The 25,399-nt window shown below is 43.1% G+C and overlaps 2 pseudogenes; both read left to right on the top strand.

Annotated features, from left to right (window-relative positions):
* The first annotated feature begins 756 nt into the window (after nt 1-756).
* On the top strand, nt 757-2,830 carry LOC112857814 (transient receptor potential cation channel subfamily V member 5 pseudogene; annotated as a pseudogene).
* A 17-nt stretch (nt 2,831-2,847) lies between these two features.
* LOC147583489 (transient receptor potential cation channel subfamily V member 5 pseudogene) lies at nt 2,848-3,565 on the top strand (annotated as a pseudogene).
* The last annotated feature ends 21,834 nt before the right edge of the window (nt 3,566-25,399 follow it).

The following is a 25,399-nucleotide window of genomic DNA, read 5'->3' as shown; positions in this document are numbered from 1 at the left end:
TGCAGATGGAGTGATGTAGTGTGCATGTGCTCATGCACGTGTGTGTGTGTGTGTGTGTGTGTGTGTGTGAAAGAGGGGGAGAGAGAGAGAGAGAGAGAGAGAGAGAGAGAGAGAGAGAGAAAGGGATCACTAAAGGACCAACGCCTAGGGTTTGGGCCTCAATAACTATGTGAATGATGGTGTTATTTATAGAAATAGGGAAGATGGGCAAAGAACATGTTTGGGAGGCAGAGGGGTCAGGGAAGTGAGAATCCTGTTTTGGTCACATTCATTTTGAAATGCCTCTTTGGTGTTCAAGTGTGATATCAAGCAGACAGATAGATAAATAGTTTCAGGGATGGGTCTGTCCACAAACGGATATATTTAAAGCCAAGGGAACTGACATTGGAAGGTGGCTGGCTGTATTTTCCAGTTTGTAAACATCTTAACTGCAGTTTCTGAGTGATAAGAAGAACATAAAGAGAGCAGGGAGGGGAGAGAGAGAAAGATAAAGAGTGCACAATGCCAATGGTATCTCTTGGCTATGTTTTGCAACAAAACAAGTGTTTGGTCACACACACACACGTGTACACACACACAAACACACACACACACCCCACAGCCACAAACTACAAGCTGCATACACAAGTCACGTGGAAGATATACTCACGCTCAGTCCCAACCCCAGACCCTGCCTCCTTCTCAGCTGCTGCTGAGTCCTAGACCCGTTACTTGTACCGAACTTCTGTAACCTGCCAGTGCCTGAAAGGAGAAGGCATGGGGGCCCCTTCTGCCAAAGGCAGAAGGCAGTTCTGGATCCAACCCCAGACTTCTGACCTCCTGGCTGGTCAGGGAGCAGGGCTGGGATCAGCATCTGGACAAAGCCTGTATGCTGCAACAAAAGAGGGTTCAAGAGTCTCCACTGCTTCAGGCAGCCAAGGAAAATCACCTGTGTTTCCCGAAGAAACTTTCACTGGAATGAACCTGTGACTTTGGATGAAGAGGAGGCCTGGGGGAGATGGTGCTGCCTATAGCAGCCCTCTGCAACAATACCATGGTGCTGGCAGAGACTGCCCGGAGACGGTCACAGAGCTCCCCATGTGTGAGCCATCTGTAGGTTGGACTGCTCTGCACATAACCATCGTGAACCAGAACATGAACTTGGTGTGAGCCTTGCCTGCCCATGGGACTGGCATCTCTGTAAGAGCTACAGGCACAGCTTTCCACCAGGGCTCCTGCAAACCTCATCTACTTTGGAGAGCATCCTCTGTCTTTTGTGAGGTTGCTCATCGAGCCCGGAGCCAGCATCCAGGCCCAGGACTCCCTGGGAAACATCATCTTGCACATTCTCATCCTCCAGCCCAACAAAATCTTTTCCTGCCAGATATATAACCTGCTCCTGTCCTATGATGGGAGCTGGGACCTCCTGTAGTCCTTGGACCTCATGCCCACTCACGGGGGTCTCACCCCCTTCAAGCCAGCAAGAGTGGAGGGCCACATTGTGATATTCTAGCACCTGATGTAGAAGTAGAAGTGTTTCCAGTGGACATATGAGCCGCTGACCTCCACTCTCTATGATCTCACAGAAACCAACTCCTGGGGAGAGGACACATCCTTTCTAGAGCTCATGGTCTCCCCCAAGAAGCAGGTGACTCACCAGATCCTAGAACGGACCCCAGTGAAACAACTAGCAGGCTTCAAGTGGAAGAAATATGGTCAGTGGTTGTTTTATGTTCTGGGTGCCTTGTACCTGCTCTATATGATCTGCTATGTCTACTGCCCCCTCAAGTTCTGAATTGGCAACTGCACAGATTCCTGAGATAACACCATTTTCCAACAGAGACCACTCCAGGAGGCCTATGTGACTCACCAGGACAAAATCTGGCTCATGGGGGAGTTGGTGACCAATACCAAGGTTGTCATCAACCTGCTCCCAGAGACCCTGAGTGTCTTCAGGGTTGGTGCCTATTGCTATTTTAGACAGACTGTCCTCTGGGGGCCATTCCATGTCCTTATCATCACTGATGCCTACATAGTACCAGTGAACATGGGGATGCGGCTGTCCCACATGGATGGGGAGGTGGCGGCACCCATGTCTGTCACCCTGATGCTGGGCTTGTGTGGTGTTACATACTTCACTTGAGCATTCCATCTGGAATCCTCTGTGCTTTCAATATTATGATCCAGAAGATGATTTTTGTTTTTGTTTTTATTTTTTTTAATGTTCGTTTATTTTTGACAGACAGAGAGAGAGAGAGAGAGCATGAGTGGGGTAGGTGCAGAGAAAGAAGGGGACAGAAGATCCGAAGCAGGCTCCATGCTGACAGCAGAAAGCCTGAAACAGGGCTTGAACTCATGAACTGTGAGACCATGATCAGAGCCAAAGTTGGATGCTTAACTGACTGAGCCACCCAGGCACTCATTTTATTTATTTATTTATTTATTTATTTATTTATTTATTTATATTATTTATTTAATTAAAAACAACGAAAGTGACTCAAACCTTCTTCTCAAGCATATCATTTTTCTTTTTTTAAATGTTCATTTACTTATTTCTAGAGAGAACGAGAGAGAGTGCACAGGGGAGAGGTAGAGAGAGACAGAGAGAGAATCCCAAGCAGGCTCTGCGCTTTCAGTGCAGAGCCCAACAGGCTCTGTGAGATCCCACCAACTGTGAGATCATGACCTGAGTCGAAATCAAGAGTTGGATACTCAACTGACTGAGCCACTCAGGCACCCCTTTATTTTTTTTTTTAAGTAATCTCTAACTCAGTGTGGGGGCCAAACTCATAACCTGGAGACCAAGAGTCACATGCTTTACAGACTGAGCCAGCCAGGTGCCCCTGGCTGATGATTTTTGAAGACCTAATGCCTTTCTGTCAGCTGATGGCTTAGTTTTTTCCGGGATTTGCCTCCGCATTCTATGTCATTTTCCAGACAGAGGACCTAACAAGCCTGGGAGCAATTCCACAACTATCCCATGGCACTCTTCAGCACTTTTCAACTTTTCCTCACCATCATTGATGGGCCTTCCAACTATGAAGTGAGCTTGCCCTTTGTGTTTGGCATACACTACTTTGCCTTTGCCATCATCGCCACACTGCTTATGCTCCACCTGTTCATCACCATGAAGGATGACACACACTGACAGGTGGCCCATGAGCGGGACAAGCTTTGGAGGGCTCAGGTCTGGCCACCATGGTGATTCTGGAAAGTAAGCTCCCCCACTTCCTGTGGCCTCGCTCTGGGATCTGTGGAGACAGATATGAGCTGGGGAACCACTGGTTCCTACAAGTCTAGAACCACCGTGATCAAAATCCTTTGCAGGTGCTTTGCTATGTGGAAACTTTCAAGAACTCAGACAAGGAGGATGGACAAGAGCAACTTTCTGAGAGACAGCCCTCTGTTTTTTGTGATAGAAAGTGGGACCCTAGGTGGAACCTCTCTGGCCACCCATTCGCTCCATGTCCTACACTACACCTCACAGGAGCTGCATCACCAGCTTTGTGGCAACACCCCGGAACACATGAATTTTGGACTGGATCTTGGCGAAGGGAATGGAGAGGAAAATATCACAAACAGGTAGGCCTGAGTGGGGAGCAGTTAACTCTCATGCCTATTAATCATGGGAGGGGGTAGACAGAATAATTCTTAAAGGCCATGTCTCACTTCACAGCAGCATTTCTGGAGATGGGCAATGGACATCTGTTGTCCCACATATTTTCTGAGCTCCTGGAAGGCCCACATCTTGGGAAAAGAAGGTATCTTTGCAAGTGAAGTTGCACTTGGCCATCAAAGACATGATGTAAGGATGCTAGACTAATGTCTGGATCATCTTTCTTTGTGCGTAATGTGGGAAGAGCCAGGCATGGCACTGAGGTTGTGGCCCTTCCCTTTTTTTCTGTACCGTGTAGGATTCTCCCTACCTAGCAACCAAACCCCAACTAGAAAACTGCAAAAAGAAAGATTTTTATCCTATTTACTACTTATTTATCCTATTTATTATTTATTTTATTATTTTTTAAGTTTATTTACCTATTTTGAGAGAGTGGGGAGGGGCAGAGAGAGAATCCCAAGCAGGCTTCCCGCTGAGAGGATGGAGACCACGTCTCAGGAACCCGTGAGATCATGACCTGAGCTGAAACCAAGAGTCAGACACTTAACCAACTGAGCCACGCAGGTGCCCTATCCTTGTTTTATTTTTTATAATTATTTTTTAAATGTTTATTTTTCAGAGATGGACAGAGAGCGTGAGAGGGGGAGGGTCAGAGAGAGAAGGAGACACAGAATCCACAGCAGGCTCCAGGCTCTCAGCTGTCAGCACCGAGCCCGACGTGGGGCTCGAAACCACGAACTGTGAGACCATAACTGAGCTGAAGTCGGCCACTTTTCTGACAGCCACCCAGGCACCCCCAACTTGTTGTAATTTTTACAAAATTGTATTGTGGAAGATACACATAACATAAAATTTACTATTTTAACCATTTCTAGGTATACAACTCAGTGGCATTAAGTCCATTCACACGGTTGCATAACCAACACTACTATTCGTCTATAAGACTTTTTCATCTTCCCAAATTGAAACTGTTGTACCCATTAAACATTAACTCTTCTCTATCCTTTCCCTATAGTACCTGATAACTGACATTCTGTTTTCTGTCTATGAATTTGACTGCTCTGGGTACCTCCTGTAAGTCCAGTCATGTAATATTAATCCTATTTTTCTGGGTTTATTTCACTTAGCTTGTTTTCAAGATTTATCCACATATAGCATGTATCAGGCTTCGATCTCTTTTAAAGGCCAAAAAATATTTCACTGTATGGATGTATCACATTTTGTTTATCTGTTCATCCATCGATTGACATTTGGGTTGTTTCCACCTTTTGGCTATTGTGAGTAATATGGCTATGGACATTGGTGTGCAGTTAGCTCTCCAACTCCCTGCTTTCAATTCCTTTGGATACATCCCTACACCTGGGATTGCTGTATCTTATGGCAATTTCTGTTTAATTTCTTGAGGAACTGCCACACTGTTTTCCACAGCGACTGTGTTATTTTACATTTCCTTGAACAATGTGCAAGGATTCCAATTTCTTCACTTCCTCACCAACACTTGTTACTTTCTGCTAACAAGCAGAAGTATTTCCTTCCCTTCCTTTCTCTTTTTCTTTTTTTCCTTCCTCCTTTCCTTTCCTTTCCTCTCCTCCCCCCCTTCCCTCCCCTCCCCTCCCCTCCCTCTCCTCCCCTCCTCTCCTCTCCTCTCCACTCTCCTCTCCTCCCTTCCATCTTCCTTTTTTCTATAGCCATTCTAATGACTATGAAGTGGTATCTCATTGTGGTTTTGATTTGCATTTCCCCAAAGATTAATGACATTGAATATTTTTTCATAAGCTTATTGGCAATTTATATATCTGTCTTTGGTGAAATATCTATTCAAATCCTTTATCCAAACAAACAAGTTTTTGGCTTTTGCAAACACCTTTTTTAGCAGGGCCTTGAGATGGTGCACGTTATGAGACATGGGACACACACACCACCTGCTGGCCATTTCTTAGCATTTCCCAACACACCCTTTAGGGCAGAAAAAAGTTTTTAGTTCATGAGATTACCAAAGAAATTGGGGTCAGTGTTGCTGCCCCTGGGTCGCTGATCGTTCCCCTACTGCGAAGGAAGATCACAGATGGCATGGGTGTGTTGCAATAGTGGGAAGAACCTGGACTTGGAGCAGAGAGGACTAGATTGGAATCTTGTCTTTGCTTAAGCAAATATCAAGTCTCTTTGCCTGTAGATCCTAGAGGAGTGTGTCCAGTAAAACTTTCTGTGATGATGAAAATGTTCTATATCTGTGCCATGCCATGTGGTAGCCACTAGCCACATATGGCTGTTGAGCACTTAAAATGTGGCTGTTGTAAATAAAGAACTGACTTTTAAAAACTTCAATAGCCATCCGTGGCTAGTGACTACCATATTGGACAATGCAGTTCTTTTTTTTTTTTTAATATTTATTTATTTTTGAGAGAGAGAGAGAGACAGAGCACAAGCAGGGGAAGGGCAGAGAGAGAGACACACACACACACAGAATCCAAAGCCAGATCCAGGCTCTGAGCTATCAGCACTGAACCGGACGGGGGGCTCAAACCTGTGAACTGCGAGATCATGACCTGAGCCGAAGTTGGACGCTTAACCTACTGAGCCACCGAGGCACACCCGGACAATGCAGTTCTAAAGACTCAGTTTCCTCATCTATACAATAAGGATGACAACAGCTACCTGTGAGGTTTTATGCAAAAACAAAAGGAGATCATTTGGGACAATATCTAGCACAGTGCGTGGCTTATGACATGCAGTTATAATGTTTGTTTGGATATACACCCAATGGAATCAGTAGAACATTCTACCAGCACCCCTCCACCCATTGCTAAAATTTTCATTTATCTCCTGCTGTGAATTCAAAAGGAAAAACAGGGAATATTCATTAGTACCACAGGTCTGTCTCTCTTAAAAAACATTCTGTTTGAAATGAATCAGCCAGTGTGGTGTTATGTATTTCCCCCCCCTTTTTCTGAGACGGGAGACTATATCAGCTTATGGTAAGAAAGCCATCCCAGTCAATGAATAATCAAAGGCAAAGCCAAGCAGATGATAAATCTTGGCCTCCGTGCTGTGAAGCCACCCACTAAGCAACGTTGAATAAATCTGTTCAGGCTTAGCATATTTTTCAGGGTAATTGGTTGCAGTTTTCTCACACTCTTTGATTTTTAACCTTATCTTGGGCCTATACCAAGCTAATGAAACAGAGAATGAAGTAAGTTCTGATTTTGGTTTAAGTTTCAGGGAGAGAACCAAAGCATTAGCCTTGACAATGCTGGGAGCAAAGAAGATGTTTGTTGATGCTCCTCTACCCTGACTGTGGGCAATATCTGGGCTTCTGTTTTTTTTCCGGACGATTCCCTTCTCCTTGGAGAGGGCTACAGGTGACTTAGAGAGAACATCACAAAATACCATGTAATTAAGCTGATTATAGCTCTGTTGATGCAGGATGTTAGCAATTTAAATATTGCGGTTAGGAGGCTGTGAGGATAAACAACAGGTATTCTCTAGAAATGGTAAATTGTGTAGGCTTAGGGTCAGGAGATCTACATTCAAGTTTCAGCTTCTCCCCTGGCCCACTCTGTGACCTTGAGCAAGTACTTAAGATCTCTGAGCCCCTGTCTTCTTGTCAGTAAACTGGTCGTAATATTACCCACTTCAACAGGTGTTTGTGAGGGGAAATAAAAGAATGCCTGTAAAGTACCTGTACAGTACCTGGTATGTCGTAAGAACTCAAAAAATGCTGGCTAGTGTTTTGTCACCTCTTGTTTGGAATATAGCTATGCTTCTAAGAGAGAAAATCCATAACATAGCCTTTTTGTGTCCCCCACTGTTATGGACTGCACGTGACATACTCCCCTCCTCCCAAATTTGTATATTGAAATCCTAATCCCCCAGCACCTCAGCATGTGACTGTGTTTGGAAATGGGGTCTTTAAGGAGGTAATTAAGGTAAAATGAGATCAATTGAGTGGACCCTTATCTAGCATAACTGGTGTCCTTCTAAGATGAGGAAATTTGGACATGCATCTGTACAGAGAACCATGTGAAGGCAGAGGAAGAAGACAGCCATTTGCAAACCAAGGAAACAGTCCTCAGAAGAAACTCACCCTCCTGACACTGGTTTCAGACTTCTAGCCTGCAGAACTGTGAGAGGATACACATCTGTTGTTGAAGCCACTGCTCTGTGATACTTGGTTATGGCAACTCTAGCAGCCCAATACGCCCACTTTGCTTTGTGCCCCTTGTTGGTCTTCTCAGCAAATACTTTGATGCCTACTGTGTTCCAGGCTCTGAGGTCACAAAGAACAACGTCCCTACACTCCTGGGGCATGTATTCTAGTGTAATGTGCAAATAAGATAATTCCTATCAACAGTGCAAAAGCCCCAAAGTAGCCCTGAGCTTGGAGCATTGAGAGACTAGAATGAAGGCCTGTATGGATGGAGCGGGTTGGTGAGAGAAAAAAGACGTGAGATAAAGTGGGGATACAAAACAGAGTGGATCCAGTCCATCAGCTACAAGTTTTTATGTGAGATTGATTTATGGAAAGCCAGCCCTAGAACTCAGTCCCTCTGACCTCTTGGCCACCGCTGTCCTTATAAACACCATCATGATTCTTGTTGAGTGGATTCATGATTGTGGCAGGCTCTGATGCACCGATCTTCCTTCAGGGAAGAAGGATTACTCCCTCAGGAGCTGGCAATGATGCTCAAAGACAGCCTTCTGTCGTCAGCCCACACTAGGGATCGCATTAACTAAGGAAAACAGCCTTGCCTTGTCATGCTTACTTCCTAGGTCATGCCTCCCTCGGGAGTTGCTGTAACTTGAGACAATTCAGAAGGACTTCAGAGCCCATGAGATTGGCTGAGACCTTTGTTGAGTCTGCCTTGCCTGTCAGTTCTCCCTCTGTCCACTCCTACTTCTGTGGTTTCCTTTCCAAGAGCACTACCTGATTAACATCTTGCTGCTAATCTCTATCTCAGAATCTACCCCATTGACAGCCCTACCTATGATAGTGTCCCTACTGAACATCAAACATGGATGAACCAGCAAATATAGAAGATCTTCAAGGCTTCCAAATTGGAGGAAGGGTGTGCATCAGGCAACCGTGAAGCAATGAGACATGGAATCCGTTTTTGGAGGAGACCGTGACCCCAGTTGGACAATCCCCTTTGAGTGGTCCCTTAGGCATGGGTTACCACCCTGCATCTGTAGTTCCTGGTGACTGGACCAGTGACAAGCGCCTGACTGAAAGGCAGTCCTTTATAGGTCGGCCAGTGGCCCGAGAAGATGGTGTTTTGCAAGTGCTCTCACAGATGGCGTCTGTCTACCTCTCCAGACTCTTCTCGCAATGTGCTCTTCTCCACCTTCCCTTTCCAGTCATGCTGGCTTCCTGAAGCTTCTCCCTCCCTAAGACACTTCACATACTATTTCTTCTCTGAAGCAAGCCACATTCCTACACCATCACCCCCAACCCCTGTCAGCAAGTGACTACTTGTCCTTTTCTCTCCTGAAAGTCACTTCACTAAGGAACCAATCCCTTGCAACTCTCTGACTTGATGCTCTTTGTAGCTTCCTTCATGACACTGATGCCAGTATTGTCACCTAGCAATATGGTTACGTTGTGGTAACCAACTTTACAATATGGTTATAGTAAACCTCTATTGTTTGATTAATGTCTGCGTGCCACACCAGGCTGTCAGCAACGTGCGAGTAGGCTCCAGTTCTGTTTTGCTCACCTCTGTATTCTCAGTTCTTAGCATGATGCTTGGAGCCCAGTAGTGTTTGTTGAGTAACTACCAGGGATCTTACTGAATGGTGGCTGAATGAGCCAAATCAGTCCTGTTTCTTTAGAAGTTTATGTTAGAAAAATGCATACAGAGTCAGAGTTGGTAAGGATTAGGCTGGAGCAGCAGTTCTCAAAGTATGGTCCAGGGACTCCTGGAGGTCCCTGAAACTCCTTCAGAAGGGCCACAAAATGAAAACTATTCTCCTCTTATTCTAAGATATTATTTTTCCTTCTGTCACTCCCATTCTCTCGTGAGTGTACAGAATATGAGAAGTCCAGGCCACTTGGGTGGCTCAGTTGGTTAAGTGTCAGAACCTTGATCTCAGCTCAGGTCTTGGTCTCAGGGTTGTGAGCTCAAGCCCCACGTTGGGTTCCATGCTGGACATAGAGCCTACTTAAAAAAAAAAATAAGAAAAGTTCATTTTGTAGTTTCAGATTCCACATTGTTAACTAATCTTTAAGAAAGTACCCCTTGTCAAGTTTTGGAGTGATATCAAAAAAGAGTATTCACAACTCCCTGAAAAGTTTATTAAAATATCCCTCTCTTTTCCAATGATACATATCTCTGTGAGCTGGGTCTTCTTTAAGCAATTTAACCAAAACAACATATGGCAATACATTAATGTAGAAGCATGTATGAGAATTCAGGTGTATCCTAATAAGCCAGACATGGTAAGGGAATCGAAAAAAATGTAAAACGGAGCCATACTCCTCACTAAAGATATTGTTTTGAAAAACATAGTTATTTTTCATAAAACATTATTTCTATTAACATGTCATGGGTTTGTTATTAGTTTTATGAAGTAGCAATTTTAAAAATTTTCCAATTTTCATTCCCAGGCTGATAAATATCAATACAAACAATTCACATAAGTATAAGCTCTTTAGGGTCATTAATAAATTTCAGAAGTGCAAAGGGGTCTTGAGACCCAAAAATTTGAGACTTGCTGGGGTCAAGTATTCCTCAGAATTCTTTTGGATGCCAGAGAGATATGCAACTCAAGCAGCCACAAGCCAATACCTGTGTTTCTTCATTTCTTGTTCCTTCTCCCCTCAGTGTTTTCTTCATGCTCATCTTTCCCCAGAATGACCACCAGCTGCTCCAGGTTTATGTTCAATTAACTTAGCAAATTCAGCACGTTTTTGCTACTAGTTCCAACAAAAGCCCCAGTGCACACTCTCCTTGGGCTGACTCCCACCATGTTTCCACCCCAAAGCCAATCACCATGACTCTGGTTGGTCAGGCCATCGTCTTCAGTTCACCCCTGGGATGGTAAGTTGTGTGTGGTCAGTCTTCAAAGAACCATGTGGACTGAGAAGGGTGGCCCATCGGAGGAAACTCAGAAAGCTTTTACCCTGAGAAAGGAAAGGATGGGCGGTGACAAATCAGTAAATAATATTTGTCATTTGGGGAAGATATGAGTAAAACAATGAGGAAATCAGAGAATAAGTTCTACTAAGGAGGATTAACAATGAGTAGACTTTAAGGCATTTAGGTCCTGAATAAATAAATATCTTCTCTTTTGTCTCAAATCTCTTATCTCCCTTAGCATCTGCAGCAGTTTTTGGAAGGCACATTCTAGAAAAGAAGACAGTAGACAGAGGTGAGTGGGACAGGGAAAGCTGGGCTGAGAAATAAATGTCAGAACATGATGAGTAGTAGGAGGTGTTCCTGGCTTCCTGTTCCTGTCCTAGCTGAGTGCCCTCGTGATGACGGAGAAGCTGTGCTTTGTGTTGATTGGATATAAGCATCTCTGGTATTTGGGGGGCTCTCTAGCTGCATTCCGACACAAACTGAGTCACCTCTCATGCCTTCACCTCCACACCTAACTATCTTGAGCCCAGTTCCCTCTAGCTTATGATCCACATAAGGGGACACTGAGGAAGAATAAGGTAATGATAAAAGAGGCCAATACTGGAGTTTGGAAGGAAGACTTGGGGTTGAGAGTCCTTTAGTATTTCTCAAATAAAGACGTGGATAAAGTTGCCTGTTACTGCTCCAAAGGAGACAACTGTCCCCGGAGAACTAACCCTCCACAAAGGCCACTCTTTCCCTCTATCATTGCATGGACAGGCCTTCACTCTGGACTTTCACATGTGAAGGCAAGTTTAGACTTGTTCTGTGTGGATCCAAGACAGGGGAGAAGACCAGGGGTGGAAAATACCAGCACATAGATTTTGTCTCAGTGTAAAGGAAAATTTTTAATAGAATGGTCCAGAGCTGGAATGGGCTGCCTCAGGTGTGTGTTTTGGCGGGGAAGAGTCACTTACCTGCTAATTTCATAGCTTCATTTTCTTCAAGGTTATCAGTCTTGCAGGTGCTGAAAACCAGAATGCAAGGTAAGCACAAGATAAATTACTATTTACTCTGAAGACCTCCTTCTCTTTTCCTTCCTTCCTTCCTTCCTTCCTTCCTTCCTTCCTTCCTTCCTTCCTTCTTGCCTGCCTTCTTTTGAGGGTCAATTCTTCATTTTGTTATAAAGACAGGAATCTGGAAAATACATTGTTTTGGTTGTCCCTCACATTCTGGAGACCCTTCCCCCACTGTCTCCCAGCCCCACCAGGGTTAATCTGTTCAAATTCAAATACGAACTTGTAAATTACAACAGCTATACAAAAACAGGAGAAAAAGAAAGCCAGATAGAGAAGTTAGCCTGGGCCAGCAGTGTCACTTGCCTAAGGTGCTGAACAGGAGCTTATGTTTCTCTTTTTTTCTTTTCTTCCCTCCTTTGTTTTCAGGAAGTGGGTCTGAAGCAGTGGGTGGTTCCAGGTTCATGAAGGCCAGCTTGGCTCAAGGGATCTTGGAATCAGACAGAGACAGGATCTGAATTATCACTCTTCCCATTATCACTCACAGGGAAGACAGGAACCAGGCTGTTCTCATCTTTGTAGCAGTTTGGGGTCAAACATCTGCTTTTGCTCTTCCAACCCTGGCATCTAGGCAAAGCAAGGGAAGGGAAGTTTTCCTTCAGACTCTTGATGCCAAACGAGGAGTGCCCTGAGGCCATGGGTGACAGGGGGGTCAGCAGAGAGTCTGTGCTCTAGACTTGTGCTAAAACGAGAAAGAGAGAGGGCCCCAGGGATCAAAGCAGAGCTGAAGGAGCAGATAAAGGAACTGAAGGCAGGAAACTATTGATTGTTTCAGGGAATGTGGACTTCTGACTAGCCCTGTCCTTTGCTGCTTTCCTCACAAGCTTTCTCCCAGTATTGGTGCTTCCTCTTTACAGTGTCACCGAGAACATCTCTGGGGTTTCCTGAGAGGCCTTAGTAGAGGATCCCATTTCTTGAGGCCCAGCCAGAGAACAGCCCTGTGCTGAGAGCCCCTCAACGCATGGCCTCACACCCCAGACAACCTCACCTGTACATCTTGGAAACAGCGGCTCCCATCTCCTCTGCACTAAAGGACCATGGGCATTGTTAAGAAATTTGATGTTTATTCTCTGGGTTCCTGGTGCCTGAATCTGCTAGGACCTTATGTTCCAATTCTACTACCCCAACCAGTTTTCTAAGGTTCTGGTATCTAGTTAGGGAAGCCACTTGTGTCCCTAAGCTCCTCTAGCCCTCTAGAAAGTGACTGATTACAACAAAAACTTGCAAATTGATCTCTTTAAAATTACCACCATCATAAGTAGGATGATCACTCACAGGATGATGCCAATAAGAGCAAAAGCCTTCATTTTTTGAATGCTTAGTGTCTTACAAGAATGAACAACTTTATTTCTTTCAGCAACATTATGACATAAGTACTATTACTATGCCTATTTTACAGATTAGGAAACCAAGGCCCTGAAAAGTTCATTGAGCTTTCCAAGAGCACATAGTTTAGCCTTAAAAATGGAATTCAGGACCTAGTCTACCTGACACCAATGTCCATCATCTTGACGTTATACATGCTCCTTCTGGGTATTCCCACTCATCTTCCTATGAGTTATAAAGAGAATTAAACACAGAGATGGAAGTTGGCCTCTGTGTTAGGTTAGCTACTAGAATGACCAAATCCCCCCCGCCAATTTCAGTGGTTTAATACAGTAAAAATGTCTTCGTTGCTCATATAGCAATCTGATAAAAAGCGTTCCTGGTGGCTTCCCTCCATGAGGTGATTCAGGGACCCAGGCTTATCTCATCTCATGGCTCTGTCACTTCTTAGAGACATGGAGGTCTCTGCCTCCAGAAGGGAGGGGAAAGAGAAGAAATGGCACACCCTCTTCTTACCTGCCTTGCCCAGAAGTGACACACATCACTTTTTGCTCACATTCTATTGGCCAATACTAGGCACATGGCCTTTCACAAATGAAAGGGTGTGGGAAATGCATTGCCTCCCTGGGATGCTAAGCCATTTCTTAGCATCAACTCTGCCCCATGGAAGAGGGAGCATAAAATGTTTGGTAAAAAGTTAGTTACCTTCTGTCCCAGCCTCAATGACTATAAGCTCCTTCTATCCCATAGGTTCTATGGATTTATAATTTAATTTGTCTGTAATACCTGAAAATGTGATGAAGACTTGAAGGTCTTGTTAATATGACAGTATTCATGTGAGAAATGATCAAGACAGAAAATCTTTGTGGTAAATATACTCCATGGCCTGATGTTTTCAGCATCTGCAGCAAGCATCTGGACCTTTCCCCCTGTTCCAGTCAGTGTGGTCCATTACAGCATTTCAACAGGAGGGCAACACGGACTCCGGAAGCAGCAGCCTTGCTTGGGCTCTGTGACTCACTGGAGAGAGGTACTCAAAGACATGGTTTTTACATAATGTTTAGAAATAAGCATCTGAGAAGTGTGGAAACATGCCGTCCTGATTTACTCAGTTCTGTCGTTAAGTGCTGGCATTATCACCATCTGCCAAATGTAGAAGTTGTTTAAAAATGAGTCACCTGGCACTGAAAACCATTTCTGCATAGAACGTCCCCCCACCACAACCCATCTCTTGGTATCAACGAAAAGTCTCTTCTGCTTGTAAGTTCTAAGAAGGCTGAGAGCACGAGTTCCCCCAAGTGGCATTTCATTATTTATTCTCCAATGCAAAACACCGATTTCCTTGAACCTTGTTGTACACTTGGTTTTCAAAGGATGCAGAATTATGTCACATGGACAAAGACAGTATTATTTCTTTTTTAAAAATTTATTTACTTATTTTGAGAGAGCGAGAAGGGGCATACGCTCCTGTGAGTGAGCAGGGGAGGGGCAGAGAGAGAGGGAGTGAGAGAAATCCAAGGAGACTGTGCTGTCAACACAGAGCCTGGTGTGGAGCTGAATCTAATGAACCTTGAGATCATGACCTGAGATGAAATCAAGATGCTCAACTGACTGAGCCACCCAGGCACCACAAGGCAATATTCTTTTTTTTTTTTTTTTGGCAATATTATTTCTAAGTTATATGAGTACTAGCTGAATTAGACTCCTTTGAATTTTGTTCCCATTTCACATTCAGTACTTCTTTGATAGCTGAAAACCTAACCAATGGGAAATGCTGTGGTTGGAAACAGTACAATTTGTCTCTCTTACCCAAAAACATGCCAAGTGTCTGCCCAGTAGCTTAAATACTGAAATATAAGGTTTACGACTATTAATACATCTTATGTTAGATGATAGAGCAATGGAAGAAGGGAAAATTGGTTGGTATATTAACAACTGTATTCATGTCAACATAAGGTAGAAGGCTCATAACTATCACACCCCTGGTTTTTGCAACTGATCACATGGTCATAGGTGATATTTATAACTGCTTTCTTCTACCCATTCCATATTTCCTTTGCCTTTAGCAAGCATGTTGGTTGTGGCCTATTGCCAGGTTCCAGACCCTTATGCCTAACCCACTCACTGCTGTGTAACCCCAAAATCTGTCAGTCTTATGCAGGGCCTAGAACATAAGAAGACCATATAACATGATGAGACAGCTGATGGGAAGGTGCTTGAAATGTCTACTGCAGAGAGATATTTGGAACTGTTCACAGGCCCCCATAGGTAATTCACAGCAGAGAATCTTAGGATCCAGACAATAAGCTGTATCATCCTCTGACGATAACTATTCTCCTTATAAAAGGCTGTGTTTGCTACTGGTTCTCACTGGAGACTGAATGCTTCACCCCAATCCACAAAGTTACCTTGTGACCTGAACTGACTGAAAACTCAGCCAGTTTTATCACAAGGATTTCTGTAAAAGTTATCAGGAGGCCTGACTTAGGATCCTAACAGGGGCTGCCAGCCAGCTGGGCAATTTAAGCAGCCACCATCCTCATCTGTAAAGTAAGGGCGCTACACTCACTGAGAAGGACCAAGCAAACCTGGTATCGGGCAGGATTCAATCGACTAGGTCTATACAGCGAGAGATGTGTTCAATAGGGGTGTGTCCAAAAGAGTTGCTAAGCCCAGTTAGGCCCGTTACTATCTTGCATGATTTCTTATTATCTTTAATATTCTACCGAGACTGTGGTAGGCAGGTGAGTAGCACATCTGTGAGGAGAGCGTATGAATTGTTTCCCAAACTTGATAGATAGATAGATGGAGATTTTTTTTTACAAGTAATATAAATATAAATATAAAAGCTTTAAAAAATCCCCTTTTATTGCAGGCACCTATTAATATCACCTGAAACAGGCTTTTCTGGAATATGGAGTAGAAAATTCTGTTATTGAGCACCCTATAAAAATGATAAGTGGCTATTAAAATTAGTAACTCCAATGTCTGGCTTTATGGTTTTTCCATAGAAAATGGAGGCTTCTTTTTAATTATAGGAATGTCATCATACACTTGTCCAAACCCATAGAATGTACAATACTAAGAGTGGGCCCTGATGTGAACTATGGACTTTGGGTGATAATGGTGTGTCAATGCAGGTTCATCAATTGTAACTAAGACACCACTCTGGTGTTAGGATAATGATAATGGGAGAGGCTGTGGGTCTGCGAGGGCAGGGGATATAAGGGAACTCCCTCTACTTTCCACTCCATTTTTCTGTGAGCCTAAAACTGCTTCAAAAAGTAAAATCTATTAATTAAAAAAAAATTCCAGTTGAGCGTGCTCTTTCCGTGACTGCTGTATACCTGTTGGGTATACAGTGAGTATCACGAGAATATCATGATAATGGCATCATGAGAACAACAGAGATAAAGAAGGACACAGGCCTAGGTAGTAAAAACAAGACAGCTAATGACTGTCTCAGTATTAGGTTTGGATGTGAGATACCCAAAAGAATGGAGGCTTAACCAGGGGCAGTGCATTTCTTTCTCATGTAAAATCTTCTCTGCTCTCATCTTTAAAGTGGAGATGATTATAGTACTTACTCATTTGGTATTAGGAAGATTCAATGAGCTAATTAACGTATGAGAACTTCCTGAGCAAGGGGGAAATCCTGCTTTGGACTGAATAGCACCACGGCTGATTGTGCTAGGAGAACTAGAACTAGAATATTTTCTCCTGTAATCTGCTGTGATTTCCCATTAAAGGAAAAAAAATATAGAAATTATATGAGGCAATACCAAAAGTAAAAAAAAAAAAAAAATCCCATTTTTTTCAAAAAAAGAAAGTTCTTAGCACAGTAGCTAGCATATAACAAATACATCTTTTATCACTATTATCATCATCATCCTCTCTCCTTACCTCCCCATGTCTGCCTTGCCCGCTCATTCTTTTGATTCTGTTTATATGAAAAATGAAGTACTTTAGTGATGTGCTAATCCAGTTTGTGATTTTTTTTCCCTAGATTCGTAAGTCTCTTGATAGCTGGTTTTGGAGGATGGAAACACTGGGTAACCAGAGAGAGATTAGTGTCAAAAAAAAAAAAAAAAAGTCGTAGAACTGCAATTTAGAAGTGTCCCATGGTGGTGAGAGTTTGGTTAGCTTTTTCCATTATTTAATTTGACCTAGCATTTTCCATTATTTAAAATATCTATTGTTTATTTTATTTTTCAATTGAAATGGAGTTACATATAATATTGCGTTAGTTTCAGGGGTACAACATAAAAGGTGCAATAATTATATGCATTACAATATGTTCACCACATCTATTGCCTGCATTAAGTGATGAGAGCATTAAGTCCTGCCAAGCTAAACCATGGCCACATCTTCCACTGTGGTGATAATGCATCCAGTAGAAAGATGGCTGAAGTCTAAGGGCTGGGGGGTCAGGGACAGTGTGGAGGGGTGCCATTGCCAGGCCCTTGAGGACAGGATTCTGATGGAATAAGTGAGATCACATTGGATGTCAGCATGGACCAGCCATGTCCCTGGTGCAGTGACACACCCTAAAGCCCCTCCCCATCTGGGAAATAGAAAAGATGAAGTGACTAGGCTTATAGCCGAAATCACTGAGAAAACCTAGAACCGAGATTTGGGGGTTTTGGCCAGGCAGCAGAACAAGGGCTGGGTGGAGGCTAAGTGGAACTGTGGACAAATAAAAAAAGGTTCACATGTGGCTTGTGGGCTAATGTGGCTATGAGAATTTATACTCAGCATATTGTGATAATTTTTAAGAATAATTACAATGTGAGCTGAAACTTGCTGGACTTTCTGTGTACCAGGCCCTGTGCTAAGTGCTTTGTGTAAGGGATCTTGTCACATCCTCACTGTGAACCTGGCAGGCGGGTACCATGACTCACACTTCATAGAGAAGGAAACTCTAATGAGTTCACACAAATGAACTCACAGAAATGAAGTGACAGACCCAAGCTCACAAAATTGGCAAATGAGGAGCTAGTTTCAAATCCAAGACCTGCTGATGTGGAGTCCTACACACCTAACTCTTAGCCATAATGTTCCCTAGATCCACCACTTTTAAGATATCTTGCCTTCTATTGTGGTTCCTTTTCGCATGCCTTACTTTTCCAGCTAGAGTATAATATTCTTGAGGGCAGGAGCATATCTAATTTCTCTTGTAAAACTTTTCATTGAGGTATAACCTTGCTACCACAAATAGGAAGTATGTATAATGACTCAAATCAAGATATTTAGAACATTCTAGCACCAAAAATTTCTTCCTGTTCTTTCTTTCTGGGTGAATTCCTTTGTTTCCTCATTTTGAAGGAAGAAAAGGAATTGATGAGGTAAAAATTCCTGAGGTAAAAAGAAATTAAATTTAAAAAATTAAAATTAAAAAATTAAAAACAACACACACACACACACACACACACACAAATCATATAAATGATGCTAGATCCTAAGTGTGTTTTGGTCTGGGGGTTGAAAGGGACTAATAGACTAGAGAACAAAGGGGAAAAGAAAGGGAAAAAAAGGAAAACGTTTGAAAATTTGAAAAAATGAATATAATGAGATAGAATAAAATGAAATGATGAAAGTAAAATAGAATTTGAAAAATTTACAAAAAAGTAAAAAATATAGTAGAAAAAAATTAAAAATATTTTTAGTAAAAATTGAAAATAAAAATTATTTTTTTCTCTTTCTGTGTTCAAGAAAAATAAAAGAAATGAAAAAGAAAAAAAAAGAAAATTGAATGGATGGACCAGAGAACAGACTGAAATATGATTGAAATTACATTGTTTTCCCCTGGAAGTCAACCTATGAAGCATTTTATAGTCCGTAAACTAAGCAGGCAGAGAGACTTGTGATCCTGAAGAGCGAGGTCGGCCCAGTTGGGCAGGACTTAGTGTAACAGTTCCATTCTCCACTAGATGGCGCTGCTTAGCTTACTGGGGTGGATTGTTGTGGCGCTTGTAGGCGTGTATGGGCATGCGTGGGAGCTGTGAAAATGGCATCACCCAGCTACCCATTCTCTAGTATCCTAAGTCTGTTTTCCCTGATCAGCAGTTGTGCACCCGTCCTTTGTCTTCAGCTTCTGTCCACTTCCCACTTTTACACTGTCCATGACCAAGCCGTCAGATTGCCAGGCAGCACCTCCCTCCTGAGTTTTATCTCAGATGCGGCTGTGTTTCCCAACCCCTTATTTCTGAGGGACCTCGGCTTTGACCTGTTCTGCCTCTCTGCGGGAGGGTCTCACCAAGCAATGGCCAGCTGCCGGCCGCACCCAGGAACATTTGTGGGACCGTGCTGCTGCCATTGCCCAGAGACTACGGCTCGGTGCCAGCTGCCCCAGAAAATTCCTAAGATAGTGTAGCAGCAGCTTTTCAGGGACTATGTCAAATCACAACACACATCTGGCACCAGGCTTCACCCTTAACAACCTTGTTCCAGCACCAGCAAATGTGGTTGTTCTTCAGGGTCTGCTGTCACCTTTGCCTGTGGGGGAGTCCCCCCAGCAGGGGAACCTCCTCTCCCTGTGTGGCCCGAAGAGTCCCCCAGACTTCAGTCTGCTCCTGGAGATTCACCCTTCCCACCAGAGCACCACTAGGTATCAAGCTGCAGAGTTTCAGACTCTGTGCTCCCCCTGTTTACAGCCTTCATGGAATTTAAACCCTCTCCTTTCTACTTTCTCCCTTTTTAGTTCAGTCCCTGTGGCTGTTTCCACTTTTCCGTTTTCTCTCCAGCTGCTTTTGGGGGGGTGCTTTCCTTATACTCTCCCCCCCCCATCTCCGTCCTCTCTCCGCAAGAAAAAACAGCTCCCTGCCCTCTGCAGCTTCTCCCCCAGTTCACCTCTCTGACACATGCCTGCTGAGTTCTGTGGTTCAGGTTGTGCAGATTGTTGTGTTAATCCTCAAATTAGTTTTCTAGGTGTGCAGGATGGTTTAGTGTTGATCTGGCTGTATTTCATGGACTCAAGTTGCAAAAAAACTTCCATGCTGTTCCCTGGAGTTTTAAAATAATGAAACAAAGATAAGCATATTTCAAATTATTTATTTTTATTTATTATTAAGGCTAAAATTGATTTTTTCTCCTCTGGGTCTGATAGGGAATTCATACAGTAAGGAGGACTCAGCTTTGCTATTTTCTTGTTGTCTTGTGTTTGCATTCTTGGTTTGTCTTCAGTCAGTACCTTTGCCACAGGAATCTTTTAAAGGTATTTATTCATTATGTGGAAGAATGAAGGACAAAATCTATAAATCCATATAAATGAGAACACAGTAAAATACTCTAGAAGCAGATGTCTTGCTGGTTACCCCCAGATGGAGAGCCTGGTACAAAGTCTTGCTTCAGCTAGTGCATTTGGAAATATGGTCCCAGGGAACAGTGAGGCAATATTGGGAAGTGAAAAGGAGGGAAAACCAGTACAAGAATCTCTTACCACCTCCCACTGTGCTGGTTAAGGGAAGTGGGTACTTCATCTCACCTCGACCTTCTGGGAAGACTTATGGAGTTCATTTCAGAGCTGTGTGCCTGTGGGACAAAAAAGACTCACTTAGCCATTGGCTCTTGTCCTGCCCTGGTCAAGAGTGGCTTTGTGGCCCAAAACACCCACACTTTTCTGGACTGTGGAGAGGAGGTTCCCAAAGAACAAGAAGAAAGAGATTCACAGGGCAAGCCATGATATTAGTTCCACAGAGCAATGGAACTCACCCCTTACATCTTGGGGGGGGGGGCAGGGGATTTTGAAGTGGCACATAGGAAGTGTCCAATAGAGCAGATGAACCCCAAAGAGTGCCTCTCATACCATGTTTCCAGAAAGTCATTTGAATATTGTGTGAGGTTAAGCTTGATTGATTGATCCTTTCTCCCTCCCTATCTTCTTTTCCTCCCTCCTTCCCTTTCCTCCTTCTTTCCTTTCTTTTTTTCCCTACATATAAATAGGAAGTTATAATGGTTTGTCATCTCACCTCAGTGAACACTCTTCCATACCAAACGTTGTGTGATGAATTTATACTTTGAAGATCAGAGAGTATAGACAACCAAGAAAAAGATAACAGAGGGAGTACATTGGTAGTGTTGAAAAAAAAAAAAATCCAAGCAGTGTAATCCTAAGCAAAAAACATTTAGGTTTTCAAGTGCTTTTTAATAAAAAACAAAGTCCAAGATTTGGAATGATTTATGTCCTTGCAAGGATGATGGCGTATTGGTAGTATAGAATTTGAACTTTTATCACATACAGGAGATAATAGCTGCTATTCAAAAATATTTATAAATGATGAAACAGTCTATCTCTTGTAAATTTGGGCATCAAGCCAGACCATCAGAGAGCAGTTTTCTTGAGTTGTCTTTGTCCCTGAAAGAGCCCATTTATTAAATTATGGTTTGGCATAATGTTCATGCCTTGCATTGAAGGAAACCATAAGAAAAGCTGAAAGCAATTTACGGTTATGTTTTCTTCAGAGATCTTGTTGGAGATATCTCCATTACATCAGCCAGTACCCCTTTTATGAGGACTTCTGAAGAAAGTTCTTGCAGTCAGTGCCAGTAATTCTGACTCTTTTCTGAAAGTCACTATGTGTGTGTGTGTGTGTGTGTGTGTGTGTGTGTGTGTGTGTTTATATGTACATAGTGTGTGTGTCAGCTAAAATAAATTTAATATTATATTCACTGGGCAAAATCAGCCTTGAAAATAATTGTATACCGTGCACATGGGTGGCTCAGTCGGTTGAGTGTCCGACTCTTGCTTTTGGTTCAGGTCATGATCTCATAGTTCGTGAGTTTGAGCCCTGCATCTGGCTCTGCACTGACAGTGTGGAGCATGCTGGGATTCTCTCTCTTCCTCTCTCTCTGCCCTTCCCTAATTCCCTGTCTCTGTCTCTCTCAAAAATAAATAAATAAACTTAAAAAACTAAAAAAAAAAAAAAGAAAAGAGTCATACACTCCTTTTTGTTCTGGCTACCTGAAAGTTTAGTGCTTTATTTCCTGCCTACCTTGAATAATCACACAACACTGGAGAGCATGTGCTTCATAGCTTCAGCTTGTTATTGGACTCTGATTTTTCCCTATATTCTTATATTTTTATTTATTTATTTATTTTTAATTAGTTTATTTTTTAATTTACATCCAAGTTAGTCAGCATATAGTGCAACAATGGTTTCAGGAGTAGATTCCTTAATGCCCATTCTTATATTTTTAAACATGAAATCGGGGCGCCTGGGTGGCTCAGGTGGTTGAGCGACCGACTTCGGCTCAGGTCATGATCTCACAGTTCGTGGGTTCGAGCCCCGCATCGGGCTCTGTGCTGACAGCTCGTAGCCTGGTGCCTGCTTCCGATTCTGGGTCTCCCTGTCTCTCTGCCCCTCTCCTGCTCATGCTCACTCACTCACTCACTCTCTCTCTCTCTCTCAAAAATAAAGAAACATTAAAAAAATAAAAAACAAAAAAACAAAAAAAACAAAAAACAAAAAATAAAAAAATAAACATGAAATCAAATCTTATGCAATTGTGTGTATTTTTTTTTTTTTCAACATTTATTTATTTTTGGGACAGAGAGAGACAGAGCATGAACGGGGGAGGGGCAGAGAGAGAGGGAGACACAGAATCGGAAACAGGCTCCAGGCTCTGAGCCATCAGCCCAGAGCCTGACGCGGGGCTCGAACTCACGGACCGCGAGATCGTGACCTGGCCGAAGTCGGCCGCTTAACCGACTGCGCCACCCAGGCGCCCCTGTGTGTATTTTTTTAACAAGCAGCCTCAAGTCTGTTTTAGAGTTAGGCTGGGTGTAATTTTAAAAAGAAAAATACTATTTCAGCATCCTGACATCCACCTGAGTAGCAGAAATCATGCCAAGTGATAGACATTTCTAAATTCAAAATAACTGAAGAATCCAAAGAATATTGACATTTACATCCCTCCGTATTTTCTCGTAAGTCTCTCAAACTTTTGTTTTTTAATGTTGAAGCCAATAAATAGCATTTCTTGATTCCCTTCCCAGTTTAAAACTATTAGGAAATAAGACACAAGAGATGGATAAATGGAGATTTAAAAAGTCAATTTTATTACTGATAAAGGTTACTGCAGACCATGACTTCAGAACCGCGTTCCGAAGGGCTTGCTAACATTCTGCTGGAATTAGCAGCTTTTCCCACCCGGACAGTGATATGAACGGTTTCCAGAGCTTCTCACTCTGCCAGAGCCTCCTGGGCAGCCTACTACCCAGTGAGAAGCAAGCCCCAATTCAGCCCCTCTTCAGGCTGGCAGATCCCCAGGAGACTAGATCCCATCAGACCTGAGCAACCCTGCTCTGTCCTCCTCCCAAAGCCATCAGTTAAAGAAGTCACTCCTTCCCTGAGACTGGGAAGGAGAGGGACAGAGGCAGGGGTGTCACCCTAGTGAGGTGTTTCTTAATGGTTGCCACTGATATGTTGGGCAGGTCAGTTCTTGGTTGAACTGTCCTATAAATTGTAAGAGCTTTAATATCCTTGAATTGTAAGTTATTTAATAACCAACATTATGCCCATGTATGTCCAAGTGCACGTCTTTACCCCTCAGGGTTGAGAACCTTGCTTGAGAGGAAGCTCCTTTATGGAAGGAGGAAGTCTCTGTGTGTTTGGGGAGGGGAGAGGGAGCAAATGGGAGAGGGAAGACATGGAAGTTCCTTGCTAACATGAATGCCTTTGTTACTAGTAACTTTCTCTTAGCTGTAAATTTTTTAAAAATCTTTTTTAATGTTTACTTATTTTTGAGAGAGACAGAGACAGAGTGTGAGCAGGAGGGGGCAGAGAGAGAGGGAGACTCAGAATCCGAAGCAGGCTCTAGGCTCTGAGCTGTCCACACAGAGCCTAACTCGGGGCTTCAACTCATAAACCTTGAGATCATGACCTGAGCCGAAGTTGGACGCTTAACGGACTAAACCACCCAGGTGCCCCACATTAGCTGTAAATTTTTAAAATAACTTTTTCTCTCTCTTTTTAAAAATGTTTATTTATTTCGGGGGCACACAGGTGGTTCAGTCTGTTAAGTGTCCAACTTCGGTTCAGGTCATGATGTCACGGTTTGCAGGTCTGAGCCCCACATCAGGTTCTCTGCTGTTAGCACGAAGCCTGCCTGGGATCCTCTATCTCCCTCCCTTTCTGCCCTTCCCCCACTCTCTCTCTCAAAAATACATAAACATTAACAAAAGTGAAAATAAAAACATTTATTTATTTTTGAGAGAGAGAGAGCAGTGAGGGAGGGGTGGGCAGAGAGAGAAGGAGATAGAGGATCCCAAGCCAGCTCAGCGCCATCAGTGCTGAGCCCGACACAGGGCTCAAACTCAAGAACTGTGAGATCGTGACCAGAGTGGAAACCAAGAGTCGGACGTTCAACCAACTGAGCCACCCAGGAGCCCCTTAAGTAAATTTTTACAATAATAGTGATGTAAGCTGGCCTCCTTCTACTCCCTAACCGGCATCTCTGACAAGAAATGTCAGGAGTATTAATGTAGGCCGTCAACCAGCATTCGGATTTGACTGTAACTCCTTTTAAGCCCTCCAAGTGGTAGTTCTCATATGTGATCTCAGGACAGTCACATGAGAAACTTGGTGCTTTGAATCCTGACAAGGCTCATGAAAGCTAAAGCAAAGGGAGAGGGCAGGCATGGAAGACACCCAGGGGAAGACTGGGGGGTCAGGTGCAGGAAGGCTTTGCCTTTCCCATCAGCCACTCTAAACAAACAAAAAATAAAGGTAAATGTCTGCCCCATGATGTTCCTGATTTTAGCCACCGAGAAGGGACTAAAAAGTTAACATTTCCAACTGACGTTCCCGTCCTGAATCCATCAGTCACTCCTAAAGACGACCATTTTTAACCACTTGTAAGTAGTTAATATTTCTTTCAAATAGTATATTTATATCCTGTTTCATCCACTGTCGTTGGAATCTGTTGCCTTCACACTGTGAGTTACAAAGAACTCAGTGGGGCTTCTCTATCACCTGTGTATCTAACACTCTTCCTTCCCCCTTAAGTATTATTCTTAATTCTTACAGTGGTGATATTTATGACCTAAAATAATGTAATCCTATCTTGATTTATTTTTGGAATTTAGACAGTTTTCTCTCGATGCTCCCCAGGGAAAGAAGTGGAAATTAGCACATTAGCATTTTCGCCCGGTTCTTACCTCCACTGTTTTTTTCCAATTTTCATTATTTTTATTTTTTTACTGGCAGGATTATAATTCTTTTATTATTTACCTAAAATTAAAAATATTTTTATGTTTATTTATTTTTGATAAAGAGAGTGCGTGAGCAGGGGAGGGTCAGACAGAGAGGGAAACACAATCCAAAGCAGGTTCCAGGCTCTGAGCT

Source organism: Puma concolor, chromosome A2, assembly GCF_028749965.1.
Source record: "Puma concolor isolate L17-30 chromosome A2, mPumCon1.1.hap2, whole genome shotgun sequence".
Taxonomy (NCBI): Eukaryota; Metazoa; Chordata; class Mammalia; order Carnivora; family Felidae; genus Puma; species Puma concolor.
The sequence above is the reverse complement of the archived record's forward strand: the minus strand, read 5'-3'. Positions and strand labels throughout refer to the sequence as shown.